The sequence below is a fragment of the Miniopterus natalensis genome, chromosome 4, assembly GCF_054644295.1.
Source record: "Miniopterus natalensis isolate mMinNat1 chromosome 4, mMinNat1.hap1, whole genome shotgun sequence".
NCBI lineage: Eukaryota > Metazoa > Chordata > Mammalia > Chiroptera > Miniopteridae > Miniopterus > Miniopterus natalensis.
This window is the reverse complement of record NC_142084.1, coordinates 39,392,407-39,407,647: the sequence shown is the minus strand read 5'-3', so window position 1 is coordinate 39,407,647 and position 15,241 is coordinate 39,392,407. Positions and strand designations below refer to the sequence as shown.

Sequence of the window (15,241 nt, the reverse complement as noted above, 5' to 3'; positions counted from 1 at the left end):
TTTGAGGGGTTGTACAAAATGGAAGTTTTTCATAGGAAGAAGGGTGGGCAAGGGAGCTACTGACAAAAGAAAAGAAAGGTTTACTTTTAGACAAGGACATCTTTTGAGGGGAAGGGAATTGCAAGGGTTTTTATCATGCAGATTGTCTTTTCTTTCTTTGGGGGAAAGTTGTGGAGAGGACCCATGTGACAGATTAATTTACTGGTGCTTGACAAGAAAATTCCAAAGAAACTGGTTAGGATTGCATTTCTGGGAGAAGTTGAAACTGCAGTTAGATCAGGTATTAAATCTAGGTGTGGTATCGTGGGCTTTTAACACAAGTGATGCCATTTTGGGCCTGTGATTTCTCTTTAACACATCTAAAGTTCAGTGATTGTAATCTGAGACTATTAAGGGAGAGAAAAGGCCTAGGAATTTTACAAAGATTCAAAAGATGATAATTCGTGCTAAGTAACCAAGTATGTTTCGAACAAATAAATTGTTTCTATTTCCACCATATATTCAATGAGAATGGACTCTGATCTTCGTTCTGTTATTTACTAATTGTGCACACTTGAGCAAGTTTTTCTTTTAAATCTCTTTGAACTTCCAGTTCTGTACCAGTAAAATGGAGATAATCGTATTTATTGTGAAGCTATTGTGAGTTATCGTGAATATTAGCACTGGGTACCTAACAGTTTTCCAAATTTGTTAGCTTTCCACCCTAGATATGATGAAAACACATTTTTTCTTTACAAAGGTACTATTGCATATGATGATATATGTCACTGATCTTTACAAACAGGGAGAGTGTTTTCAGCAATAATTTACTAAAGAAAATGCTAATGGTTCAAAAGGTAGAGATGTTCCAAGTCACTTGCTTAGGAAAAAGGCTATTCTTATAGCCCCCTACCTCACCCCCTTGCCTTAAAAGAAGTCTTTTCCCAATCAAGTGAGTTGAAGGGTTTCCTTCTGGCTTTCAGGAGTACTTTCATTTCATTTGGAAGACAATGCGGCCTAGCGGCTAGACAGAACAAAGATATTGGAGCCAGCTGATTCCAGCACTGTGTAGGGGAGGTTAGCCACAAAATCACCCAGCTGAGACTCCTCACAAATCCTTTGACCTCCCCAGCCCCTGGTCAAACTCTTGACAACAAAGTAAAATGTGCTAGAGGCAAGTTACCTCTTCCTGAGAGTAAAGTATCTTTAAGGGGGCCAAAGCAGCGTGAGAACTTACAAAAAAACAACCACCACAAACTATCAGCAAAATGAACTCTGAATGCAGTAGCAAAAAATGAGAATAAAAATATCATTGCTTCACATCAAAATCCAAATATCTGAATCATGGAAATGCCAATTCCCCATGTCCTTCACTGCTAGATATTTTAGCATCCATGATGCCAAGCATAACTGTAAATTCTGATGTCTGAAGTATTGGTTCAGAAAAATGAATGGCAGGGATTCCTTACATACATAAAAGAACCCAATCCAAACTTCTACCATGTGTGAGAGAGATGACAGTCTATTTTGCTTAGGACCTCACACTGAACTTCAAATCATTGTAAAGATTTTTTTTCTAACGATATCTACCTAAGGCAAAGGCCTGGAAAATATTTGCTACAGAAAAAAAGCAAGAGGGAAGAACAGTCAGACTAGAGCCTAAATACTGAAAGAGGCCTTAAGGTGTCTAGCTTCTATATTGCTTCACCCTGCATTCTAGATCTCAAATAACATTTGGATTAGATTTGAAATCCATCCAGCTGTCAAAACATACACGTAAACATGCAATATCCAAAAATCTCTGCAACATATGCCCAAGGATCTAATGCCATCTAAAGGAAGCTGTGGCAAATTGCAAAATAAATACATGACTTAAAACTTCTCACTCTTGGTACAAACATAAATGAGATATCCCTAGCTTAATAATATCATTAAGCTAATAATTACTATTAGCTTAATGATATTATTATTAGCTTAATGATATTATTAAGATAAGAACAACAAATTTTGTATTGATCCTGATGGGGAGGAAAAATAATTTTCCTTCTACCCTCTTAAATTCTTCTGGCCGGTCTAATAATATTCCAATGACATATAGCAGAGTATAGGGAGAAAATTGCACAGGGGTTTCACATAGACATAAAAATTCCAAAAACAGTAAAGCAAATGAGGCATACTTGTCATTCTGGACTAAGGAGAGGGAAGTAGGGGGTCTGAGACTTCAAAGGGAAGGAAGGCAATTCACAGGGAGATGAAAGTTAATGTTTAGTAAACAGACGTTTGTTGAGCCATCCTGAAACAATGAGATACAGAGAGGACGTTGATAAAATGGGCTTGCTAAGTTCCCCCCTATCATACCTAGTTCATATTAAACTCCAGTCATCTATGATGATATCTCCCTTCCTGGAGCAAGTTCTCTATCTTAAAGTTTTTTAGGCAGCTAGGGGGAAGGTCAAAGGTTTTTCCTAAATCTTTCTGTTCTTGAAAATAGCCAGCTTAAAATAATCAATATCCCAAAAGGTGTACTTATAGGTGGCAAACTCTGCTCACCCTCAGTTCCATAAAATACCTATTAAAGTCAATAAAGCTTTTGTCCAAAAATGGCACACACAGAAAATGAAAATACAGATAACTAGTCAAGAGGGGGGAAATGTGAGTGTACATGTTTATGTATGTTTGTCTGTGTGTGTTCAGCATTGCAATAAATAAAATAAATATAATTAAAACTACAGGGGGGAAAGTTTTTAAAATTTAATGTTGGCTAGACAAAAGGCAAAAGCAACACAGGTGCTCATTAACAGATGAATGGATAAACAAAATGTGGTGTATACCTGCAATGGAATGTTATTTAGCTTTTAAAAGGAAGGAAATTCTGACCCATGCTACAACATGGAGAGAGGGAGTTAGTGTTTAATGGGTAAAGAGTTTCAGTTTGGAAAGATAAAAAAGTTTTGGAAATGGATAGTGGTGATGGTTGCTCAACCATGTGCATATGTTTAATGCCACAGGACAATACACTTAAAAAAATGGTGAGCCCGGCCAGGCGTGGCTCAGAGGTTGAGTGTAGACCTAGGATCCAGGCGATCGGGGTTCGATTCCCAGTCAGGGCACATGCCAGGGTTGTGGGCTCGATCAATGACTCTCTCATCATTGATGTTTCTGTCTCTCTCTCTCCCTCTCCTTTCCTCTCTCTGAAATCAATAAAGATATATATATTTTAAAAATGGTGAAAATGGTAACTTTTTTTTAAACCACTTAACTTTTTTTCAAAAAAAATATCTTTATTGATTTCAGAGAGAAGAAGGAAGAGGGAGAGAGAGATAGAAACATCAATGATGAGAGTCATTGATTGGCTGCCTCCTGCACGCCCCCGACTGGGGATCGAACCCGCAACTCGGCATATGCCCTGACCAGGAATCGAACAGTGATCTCCTGGATCCTAGGCCGATGCTCAACCACTGAGCCATGCCCGGCCAGGAGAAAACTGTAACTTTTATGTTATGTATATTTTACCATAATAAAAAAAATTCATTGCTTGTGTGTGAGGGATGAGATGCATTAATACACTGCTAATGGAAGGAAAAGGTGATGTCATATTGCTGGAAAATAATGTGACAATATGTAGCAAAAAATTCTTACATGTTTATATCTTTTGATTCATTAATTCTATATCCAGGACTCCATCCTAAATATATATAACAGATACATTCAAAGAATTGTGTACAAGGGTGATCATCAAAGCCTTATTTATAATAGAGAAAAATAGAAAACAGATTAGATTATAGGTCCTATAACAAGGAAATAGATAAATTGTAGAGAACCCATATAGATTAGTGTGTTGCAATTATAACTATGTTTATGAAAAATACCTAATGACATGCAGAATTAAGTGGGACAAAAGTATTCTTATATGATATATTTTTATTTATGTATTTTACAAACATTCTAAGAATTTCTTGCTACTAATTGAAAAAATGTATATATAGACACATATATATACATATATGCATATATACATACAATATGTGGCTTGACAAAATAATTAAACTAATTCTCTATTTGAAATGCATTATAAAATTATTTTTACTTAAGCAAAGCCTCAGAATAACTCATGTCACATTATGTTAATGGCAAAAACTATAGTACACTGTTTTAACTTAATGAGAAAACCATTAAGAATGTTTAAGGCTTTTGTTAAGATACAGCTAGTCCTTTATTTCACAGAAAAAAAGTTATTTATACATTCAAATTTTTTAAAAATTCACATCATATCTACCACTATGAGAATCCACTAAGATTGAAATTGTAACTGGCCCCTAATAGATTAGTAAATTGTATCTAAAACCACCATCTCTCTTCAGCCACCATTAGACTTTGCTTGAACTTAAATGGCTTGTTTTGTTACAATAAAAATAGAATTTGGCTCTGTGTTAAAGATAATGTTTTAAAATAGATTGCTTTATTCAATTTAATAAACTAAGTACTGTCTAAGTGTAGGAGATACAGCAGTGAACAAAACAAAAATCCCTGCCCACATAGAATTTACAATTTAGTGAAAAAGAGACAAAACAAGCAAAGTAAATAAGTAAAATGTAGACTATGTTACATTATGACAAGTGCTGTGGGGAAAAATAAAATGAAAAAAGAGAATAGAGTTTTAGAGGGGATGAGCAGAGTGATAAGGGAAGGTGACCTTTGAAGGGATATGAAGGAATTGAGGGAGTAAGCCACGTGTTTGGATATCTGGGTAAAAGGTGAAGGGCATTCCAGGCGTGTGCAAAGGTCCTGAGGTAGGAGAGTGCCTGTGCTGGAGGAAAAACAGCACGGAGGCCAGTGTGCCTGGAGAAGAATGAGCAAGAATGATCTCAGAGATTTTCAGAGATCAGAGATCAGAGATGGAGAGAGAAGGAGCATATATAAAACTTCCTTGTGTTACCTGCAAGACGAGGAGGAGACCTCCGTTCTTGTCTTCTTGAGGGAAAGATTTCAATCAAGAGACAAAGTGTAGAAAAGAAAGCAAGAATTTATTGACCGCAGCAAAAATATACTTAAGACAGTGAAACAAGGGCATAGAAACAACAGAAGAGCCTAGTCTGGGCTGCTTTGGCTTACTGAGAAATCAGAGAGAGAGAAGGGGGCCTTGGAGACAGGTTCAGGGAGTTAACCCAGGACAAGCTGCTGCTGCCCAATGCTCCCCTGGTTGCAAGTCTCATGGGGTCCCTTGAGGTTAGGGGACACATGCCTGTGGGGGAAGAAGAAGAGGAAGGAAATGGCACTGGTATGCTCTCTGAAGAAAAGAACACATTGGGACCCTTATGTTTAGAGGTTTTAAAGGCTGGGCATTTAGGGGAGGTCTTAGGGGCAGATCAATAGAATATTTATCAGCTTTATGCTGATGTACAAAATGTGACTCTCTTTTTTTTAAATCCTCACTCGAGGATATTTTTTTCCATTGCTTTTCAGAGAGGGTGGAAGTGAGAGTATGAAACTGAGAAACAAACATCGATGTAAGAGAGACATCAATTGGTTGCCTCCTGCACTTGCCCCAACCAGGGATTGAGCATGCAACCTAGGTATGTGCCCTTGGCTGGAATCAAACCCAGGAACCTTCAGTCTGTGGGCCAGCATTCTAACCACTGAGCCAAACTGGCTAGGACCAAAATAAGATTCTCTTATTTGCCTGTCCTTGGTTATGGTTGGCAAATGGCACAAATTGGATTTCTGTTATCTGTCTCCCTGAGTAGGATGATTTAAGCTATTTACCCTCTGGTTGGGGAGAAGTGCAAACCATTTACTCTTATGTGTCCTTCATTTAGGGAAGATAGGATTTACTAGGTGGCTGCAAACTGCTATTTAATTATCTGTCTCAGCTTCCCTATTCCTCTTGTCCTGGAATTTTCCTAGCTTTTACTATAACACTTGTAGCTTATAAAGACTTTGGCTTTTGTTCCACAAAAATGCCTGTGAAGGCTGGAAACATAAATATCTATTCATGCTATTTTATTTTTTATAGATTGAAGATGTCCTTGATAGCATATTAGCCTATGTTTTCAGACTCCATGAACAACCTGAAATATGATAGAAAGTCATGTGGAGGGTCAACTGGATGACTATCTCTGCTCCCTAAGTCTCACCCATCCACAGGTTATCCTAGAGATGTTCCCATGGTGAAGGCAAAGAAATCAGACAGCAAAGGGAAATGGCCAGGCACTTTGTCAAGCCTCTGCTTGAAACATCCTATTGGTCAATTCACGTCACATGGCTGAGCCCAGTCTAAAGTCCTGAGGCAGAAAGTCCCACCGGGAATGGGGAGCTACTGCAGTTACAAGGGCATTGACCTAGGAAGGGGTGAAGAAGTGGGGCCAATAAGGAAAACAGCACCTGGTTGGGAAGGAGTGGCTGCAGGTTCCTCTTCTTTCTGAGCCAGAGGAGAGCCTAAGGACCTGCGTTGCAGAGTGCCCTTGCTAGCATCTAAAATCCGTAGCTTCCACGGAAAGTATGGTTCTCAAAAATAGGTAGACCCCTGGGAGGAAGGTGAATATGTCTAGGTCCACAGCCAGCGAGACAGTGAACACACAGAACCCTCAGAATCATACCTTATTAAAAGAGAGCTGCTAGAAGAGAATGAAAAGTATAATGAGAACTCTGAAGGACCTTCATGAACAGTGCAAATGGGCTAGGAATTCAGCATAGTAATACAAAGGGAAGATGTTTAAAGCTAAAATTCAATGTACGGGCATGAAGATCAAGAGAAAGAGATCTCCAAGCACAAGAATACAAAGAGATGGAAATCATTAGGGAAAGGAGGAGAGATTTGAAAGATAGGTCCAGAAGACCTGACATATGAATAATAAGCATTCCACAGGGGAATAAAAAGAAATAATAGAAAAAAGTCAATAATTAAACATAGCAGAAGAAAATTTCCTTGAGCTGAAGAAAGACATGCAGATTGAAAGGGCTCACTGAATTCCAGATGGTTTTAATAAGAAAAGATACATTCCTGGTCATATTCTGGTAAACTTGAAACTCCAAGGATTTTGGATAAATAAAAGCTTCCAGTCAGAAAAGAATTTCTACTTACAAAGGAAGAAAGACAAACTGCCTCTGACTTCAATCTGTAATATCAGAAGCTAGAAATTAGTAGAATAATATCTATACATTATTAGAAAAAGAACTGAAACTCTAGGATATTTTACATAGATTAAAAAAATAATTGGCCTACTGGGGAATAAAATCATAAGCAGAGATTCAGAGAATATACGACCCCTGTACTTAATCTGAAAAAATACTTGATAGTGCCCTCGGAGGTTCCTGGGATCTTCAACAGTGTTTGGATGGAACAGACCCAGGGACGCCCCTTCTTCTAGTCTCCGACCACCCTCTAAACTCTTTTCCAGTCATCACCTTCAGAACCATCTCAGCCATCCTCAGCCTAGAGACCAGGCAACACTGTTTTTCGACCTTAACTCCTTATTTCCAACAGCCACGAGCTCCCAAATTCGTCAGAATTATTCCACTAAGGTGGAGGCTGTGGTCAACGTCCTGACCAACCAGGCTCTGTGGGCCTCCTACACCTACCTCTTTCGGAGCTTCTATTTCAACCTCCACGATGTGGCACTGGAGGGTGTGGGCCACTTCTTCTGTGAGTTGGTGGAGAGATCCAAAAGCAGGGGTGGCGCTGTTCTCTTCCAGGACATGCTGAAGCCTTCCCAAGATGAGAGGGGCAAAACTCAGGATGCCATGGAAGCCGCCATGGCCTTGGAGAGGAACCTGAACCAGGCCCTTTGGGATCTGCATGCCCTGAGCTCTGCCCCCAGACCCATCTCTGTGGCTTCCTGGAGAACCACTCCCTGGATGAAGAAGTGAAACTCATCAAGAAGATGAGTGACCACCTGACTGGCCTCCTCAGACTGGCCAGCCCCCAGGTTGTACTGGGCCAGTAGCTCTTTGAAAGGCTCACCCTCAAGCATGACTAGGAGCCTTTGGAGTCCAAAGCCTTGGAGGGGCTCCTGCATTCCCCTGGTGTCTGGCTTTTGCCTAAGCTTCTCTCTCCTTGAAACCACTAACCATTCTTTTAATCACCCTGGAGTCCTCTCTGATGCATTGGACCAAATCAAAACAATAAAGCTTTTTGCAACAAAAGAAGAAAAAAGAAAAATACTTGAGAGATAACTCTAAGCAAACAATATGTAAATTAGAATAGAAGCCTTAAGTATTTAGCAAACAAGGTAAATGACCATGTAGCCTACATATATTGTTGCATTCGTAAGGGACATCCCATGGAAACAGAAGTCTCAGGAGCACAGATCCTCTTACTGCCCACACACTGTGGGGCGGTGCAGAGGCTTCCACCTGAATCAGCCAGTGGGCGAGGGACCCCAACCTCTGGGCTATGAGGCTTTATAGTTGCATTAATAGGAAGGTTTCAGCCCCTCCATCCCCACTACAGGGCATGATCAGAGGCTGGAACACAATAGCAATATGACAGGTCAGAAACTTGGTTCTAGCTCCATTCTACCAGTTCAGCAATGTCCCTGTATTTCCGGACATGAGATGGGGCATGGAGTCCAATCCTTGAAGCTATATAATGTGAGCTGGTTGTATGACGCAGCACCTTAACCTTCACAGTTGGGGGAGCACCAGCCCATACTCGGGTGTGATCAAGATAGAAAAGCCTGGTCTAACACTTGTCATTGGCCAGTGGCTTTATGCACTGAGCTGTATTCTGTTTCCACTGGAACTTTGCAGAAGGCCTACTCTTTTTCTGGAAGACCATCCTGCAAACGGATCTGTTTTATGCAAGTTAACCCTCACCTGTTAGTGCCACCCCCCAACAATTCTGATTCCCAAGTTTGGCCTCTATACTTCATATTTCACTCTGTCAGCACGCTGTAGCAACCACTGGGGCAGTGAGACCAGACACTATAGGTGACGCTAGAGGTGATTAGGAATAATCTAGTGTGAGCCCCAGAGTACAGATAATGTGGACTCAAAGCAGACAGAGGAGGCCATTTGTGAGGACAGCCTGAGGGGCTCACATTAGCCAACCTGAAATGTAAAACAAGGCCAGCATCTGGGGTGGTGGTAATGTCCTATGTTGCTAATCTCTGGGTTGCTTCAATGTCCTATGCTTGGCTTCCTAGTTCTTCTATCACTGGTTTGTGGGCATTTAATTCTCTGAATTAATATCCCCTTTTGTAAAAGACCTTGAGTGGTTTCTGTTTTCCTGACTGGACTCAGACGGAAACATATGTGTATTTCATTATAAACAACTGCAAACTCTTTTGGAAGTAGATAGGAGATTTTAAAAATAAAAGATATTAAAATCATCTAAATACTTGAAATTTTATCACAATCATCTCTTTTAAAAGTCAGTTATTGATTTTATAAAATATTAAAAAAACTTTGTCCTTTTGTAAATAATAAAGCCCTTTAATGTAAGATGGTGTTATTATTTACATGAGTACTGTTGAGTATTTTTTTTTGTAATGTGGAAAAGAAATGACCTTTTAACTTTTAGTCTCTTGATTTACACAATGGATGGAGATAATCTTTTGATGAATGGAATTTCACAAACCTACCTAAAGAAGTCTATTTCCCAAATTTTATATTTGACTAAGCCCTAAGTATATTCTTCCAGGCATTTTTTTTCTCCTTAAAATTGCATGTGAGGTTGCAAATGATCCAGATGTTACTGATTTGTTTATAGTTAAGTAATCAGCATTGTTTGTTAAAAAACATTTGAAGGCCTATGATGCTTTTCAAATATCTTTATCCTTTGAAGAGCAAGGTTGAGTACTGCCAAGGCTAAGTGAAACTTGAACTACACAAGACTCAAGTGCAGTGAACCAAAGAAATTTTAAATTTGCACAAGACCCAATGCTAACTAATGTTTTCACATCTGGCTCTTGATACCAAGCCATGAAGGAAGAGTGGGTTATTTATTTTGGTGTGGGGGTGGGGGGCGGTGATGGTTAATTCTGCTCTTGTTTAAGGTTCCTCTTCAATCACAAATTATTTTTAATGATTTATGATTTTGACCAGATGGCTTTAAGATTACACTGCATTGGCATGCAAGAATGCAGCCAATGTATTTGGCTTCTATTCTGAAACAATGTGTGTGGGGTTTTTGTTGTGTTTTTTTACTGATCAAATGAGATAACCAGTTGCCAAATAATGCCTAAACATTGTTTTCCACTTATTCAATTTTAGTAAGCTGATGTACAGCCAAAGGTCCTTGAAGAATGTAAGTATATTGAAAAAAGAAAAGCCCAACAATATGGCAGAGTGATTGAGTCAGTAAGACTGGCTGTATTAGTTACTGGGTGTGGATCCTGGCTGGATTAGTTACATGAATGTCCTTCTCTGTAAGTGAAGATAAGAATAGTAGCTGTCCCATGGAACTGTGATAATTAAAAGGGACAACATATGTGAAGAGCTGAGTATATTGCCTGGCACATAGCATATGTTCAACTAGCCATTACTATTTTAATACATTTTTGAGAGCAAACTTTTTCCATGTTAGAAAATGTTTTTATACAAGATGAAAGATAGAGATGATAAGACTGAGTGATAAGACATCCCCAAATGTGGACAGAACCAGTGAAACTTTTGCAAGTTAGTGAACAGTTTGCTTACCTGTATACATTTTAATTTTTTTTTTACTTTTATTTATTTTTTCAAATAGTACATTTATATGGCTCAAAATTCAAAAGCTACTAAAAAATATGCAACCAAAGAGCTCCCTTTCATCCCTGTACCCCAGTTACCCAGCTCTACTCCTTATGAGGCAGCCAAGGTCAGTGCTTTCTGGTGAATCCATACAAGATATGTTATGCACTTAAAAACAAATATGATCCCTTCCTTTTACATAAATAGTAGCATGCTATACAATTTGCTTGCTATTTTTGCTTTAAGTATATCTTGTCTATCATTCCATATCAATATGGCTGCCTAGTATTCCATACTTTATTTTAACCAGTGCCTTATTAATAGAAATTTAGGTTGTTCCCAGGTTTTTGTTATTACAAATAATGTTCCAACAAATAACCTCATCTATATATATATATATATATATATATATATATATATATATACACACACACACACACATACATGCTATTCATATCAGTAGAATAAATTCTGTAAATCTGTAGGATAAATTCCCAAAAGGCCTGCTGGATCAAAGAGTGTGTGTAATTGTAATTTTGATGATTATTTGCAAATTGTTCCTCATAAAGATCATACCATTTTATACACCAACCAACAATGTATCTGGACATTTACAAATCCATTTGCAGGGCTAGTAACAGATCAAAGGTTCAGGTAACGCAACAGTGCATGAGTTGATCATATACTTTCAGCCCCATGTTCTTTTTTTATTGTTAACCTCCAGGCAGAAACATATCTCACAGAGGTTTCTTTTTGTCTCCATGGTGACACCTATTTAGAAACCTCAAATTATTGTTCCTAGGTTACAACAGTAAAAACTCTGGATTAAAATGTTCTGCTCACTCCATGTTTTAAATAGGAAAGAGATAAGAAAAATCCTCATAGGCAAACAGTGGTACATATACTGTTTCCTGTGCCTGGGGATTGTTCGATTTAGGCATTTTCTTAGTGTGTATTTAGGGGTATATGCTTCTGCTCTCTGAGGTTCTCTTAAATTTTTCCCTCTGGCTTTTGAGAAAGAAATTCTAATTTTTCTTTACTGGAAGAACATGGAAAGAGGGCAGGGTGGGAGCGGGGCAATTATGGGCTTGCACTTAATTTTCAGCCCTTCTAAGTAGAGAATTTTGCAATTTTCTGTTGTGACTTTGATGACTTAAATGCATTTGAATTTCTTTTTTTGCTATTAGGAATTAAAATGGTAATAAACAGTGTTATCCAAGGACAAAAATGCATCTACTTGTCTGATTTTCTTTTTCATTTCAGTAATAACCAGAAAAAAAGAATTCCACTGATATACCAGAAAATCTCACAGAAGTAAACACATATACAATCCTTAGTGTTGTTAGTAACAGAAAAAAAGTTCCCTCTAAGATATCCTTTAAAAATATCAGAGAGGTAAGTATGTGTGTGTTCTTGTTACTTGGGGTCCATATGTGAAAATCTGCCCATTTGAAGAAAGGATTCGCTTGGCTGTGAATGTATTTATTTGCAACACTGAATAGTTAATGTGTATGTGCCCATCTGCAGATTAACTATCTTTTACATGTGGGCTAAAACTATAGGAAGGTATTTAAAACAAAAGGTTTCTGAGGGCTTAAGCTTTCACTAGCATCTCCTTTCCCAGTGCTGATTTTAAATTCAAATTCAACATTAACTGAAGCCTGATTTAATTGGTCCAGCTTTCTGATGCTTTTCAGAGTGAAGACTTTTATCCTTGCTGTTTCTTTATTGGTACAAAATTAGTCTTTGAATTCTGGATGACTTGTAATTTCAGTTAAAAGAGAAAGAAAAATAAAAGCAAGTTTGTCTATTGTGTAATAATAAATCAGTCATTTGCCATACTTGAGATAAAAAACTTGACTGATATAACAAGTATTTTGCTTTTTCTCTGTTTTGACATCATAAATACAGCTACTGGAACGTCTTCTGATGGCAAGTAGTCAATACAGCCCCATCAATCTTTTCAAGCTTTTCTCCAGGAACAGATGTAGAGTTGAAATGTGAACTACAGCAAATGAATCTTGAGTAGACTCAATCTTTCCATATCTTTATAAAGGGAGAGGTTGATGTTCCTGTGTGCTATAGCCAGCAGAGCGAAGTATTGCATTAGTCAGAGTCCAGCCAATGGAAAAAAAGAAAGAAAAGGGGGAGGAGGCACTAGGTATTTTAACAGATTTTTATGTAGAGAATTGGTTACTCAAGAGTTGTAGGACTGAGAAAACGAAAAGTGGAGCACTGGGATTCCCTAGAGCCAACAGCAGAAGCAACAGCTACATCTAGGTCTGGAGAAGCAAAAGGGAAAATAATGGGACTGCTATTCACCTTTTTGGAATAAGGTCCCCTTCAGAGCTGGGGATCAGCTGCCTTTGAGGGGGAGGTGAAGCTGGGGGTGCTGAAAGCTGGGCCAGGCAGCAAAACTCAGGAAAGATGTCTCTTCTCTCTTCCTCCCAGCTTCTAAGCTCACTCTAGTGCTTCCTAATGGCAGAATTCAACAGCCAGATGGCAAGGGAGTCTGGGAAAAGTAATTCGCAAAGTTCCAGTCCCAGGATCAATAGTGAAGCTATATTATGGCCCATTTGGTGTTGTAGGATTCAATTACTTGAATTTTTATAGAAAGCAAACCAAAATACTATGTGGCAATAAAGTTCAGACATTCTTAGGTTATTCTATTCTTGTAAAGCATTTTATATTAAAAAAAAAAAAAATTCCACTTACTGGTTAGTTTACTAGAGAACTAATAAAACCACTAAAGATATTAAGTTAGTGATTATTTTGATGAATTATTGAAATGTATTCTATGTCTACCTAGTAAAGAGAAAATGTAGTAGTATATCTGAATTACTTATTGATTGCTGTGTAACAAATTATTCCAAAACTTAGGTGCTTAATACGACAAACATTCTCTCACACAGTTCATGAGGTCAAGAATCTCAGAATCTCAGAATCAAGAATCTAAACTTAGCTGGATGGTTCTGGCTCCAGGTTTCTCATGAGGCTGCAGTCAAGATTTTAGCCAGGGCTGCAGTCATCTGAAAACTTGTCTGAGTTGGAGGATTCATTTCAAAGCTCTCACATGGCTGTTGGCAGGATGTTGTAGTTCTCTACCGAGAGAACCACTCGGCAATTCTGCTTAGGAACTATAGCAGCCAACTTCCACCATAGCCACCTACCCACAAGAGAGGGAGAGTAAGAGAGCATCCAAAATGCCAAAGGTATATTCTATAACCTAATCTCAGAAGTGACATACAAAAAAAAAGTGACATACCATCACTTTTGCTCTACTGTGTTCTATTGGTCACACAGATCAACCTCAGTACAAGGTGGGGGCAATTATACAAAAGTGTGAATACTATGAGGCAGGGATCATTGGTGCCATCTTAGAGGCTGGCTACCACAATATCTAAACTTTCATTGGAAAAAAAAACACCTCCAGAAAACCTATCATTAAAAAAAAATTCTATCCAGTACAATTATTAGCTCTAAAGTTTGTCAGAGCCAACAAACTTGAGGTATTGATTGTGTACAAGGAAAAAAGTTAGTTGACTCATTTGCATAAGATGAATTTAATTAATTTCATTGGGTTCTCAGGAGTATTGAATTCTTTGGGTTTTATTTGATTAATATGTCTCTTTTTAAAGAGTTCTTTACTTTTGCTGGTCAAAGTGAACATTTTTATTTCATCCAAGTACTAACCAGACCCAACCCTGCTTAGCTTCTCAGATCAGACAAGATCAGGCTCGTCCAGGGTGGTATGGCTGTAGACGTGAACATTTTCATTTCAGATGTGGTTTCTCAAGACGTTTCAGAAGTTAATGCTAGCAAGTAAAGATCCTTTGAAAGTAAGTTAGTTTCTATAAGTTTTGGCCCAGTTTAAAGGCATAGGATCCTTTAAGGTTGTCTGAACAGCAAGCTATATTTGGGGATTTGGCATACAGAGGGGCTGTCTTGGATTAGGTCTCAAAATACCTAAAGGATTTCCTTAAACAGGCCCAGGGTCACATACAACAGGTGTTATATTTCTAATTTTGGAAACAGAAGCAGCCAGTTTAGAGAGAGGCTGTTCTGCACTCATTCAGCAGGAGTGAGCAAAGTAATTTTGCCAAGACATCAAGTGTAGAAAAAATGGAAATGTGTTATTCTTCTCATACTTCTGATAACAAGCTACATTTTTACAAGATAACTGAATTTCAATGAATTCTGATAAAGGCCTCAGTTTTCTTAGTATTTGAAAATTCATTTAAAAAATATTGAAAGTGGACTCTAGTATCAGGTTCTATACTAGAATACTTATTGAAATAATTATGTCCATTCTTATTTTGATTGTACTATTGTCATTAATTAAATATTTGCAATGGGAAATAAAGACACTGCAGAATTAAGGATATATTTGGTTTTCTTTTCTTGTCAAAATATTTTAAATGAATTTGGGGGCTTTAGAAGATGGTGATATTACTTTATTAAAAATATGGAAGCATATTTAAATAAGATTAAAATATAGATAAGCCTTAAAATACAAAATATACTTGAAACATTATTTGCCACCCACAATGAAGTTATTGTGCATATGAAAGTAAGCGACCTTTTATTTGAA

At 37.9% G+C, this 15,241-nt stretch overlaps 1 pseudogene; it reads left to right on the top strand.

The window, feature by feature from the left end:
- Positions 1-5,217: 5,217 nt before the first annotated feature.
- Positions 5,218-7,955, top strand: LOC107532477 (ferritin light chain pseudogene; annotated as a pseudogene).
- The last annotated feature ends 7,286 nt before the right edge of the window (positions 7,956-15,241 follow it).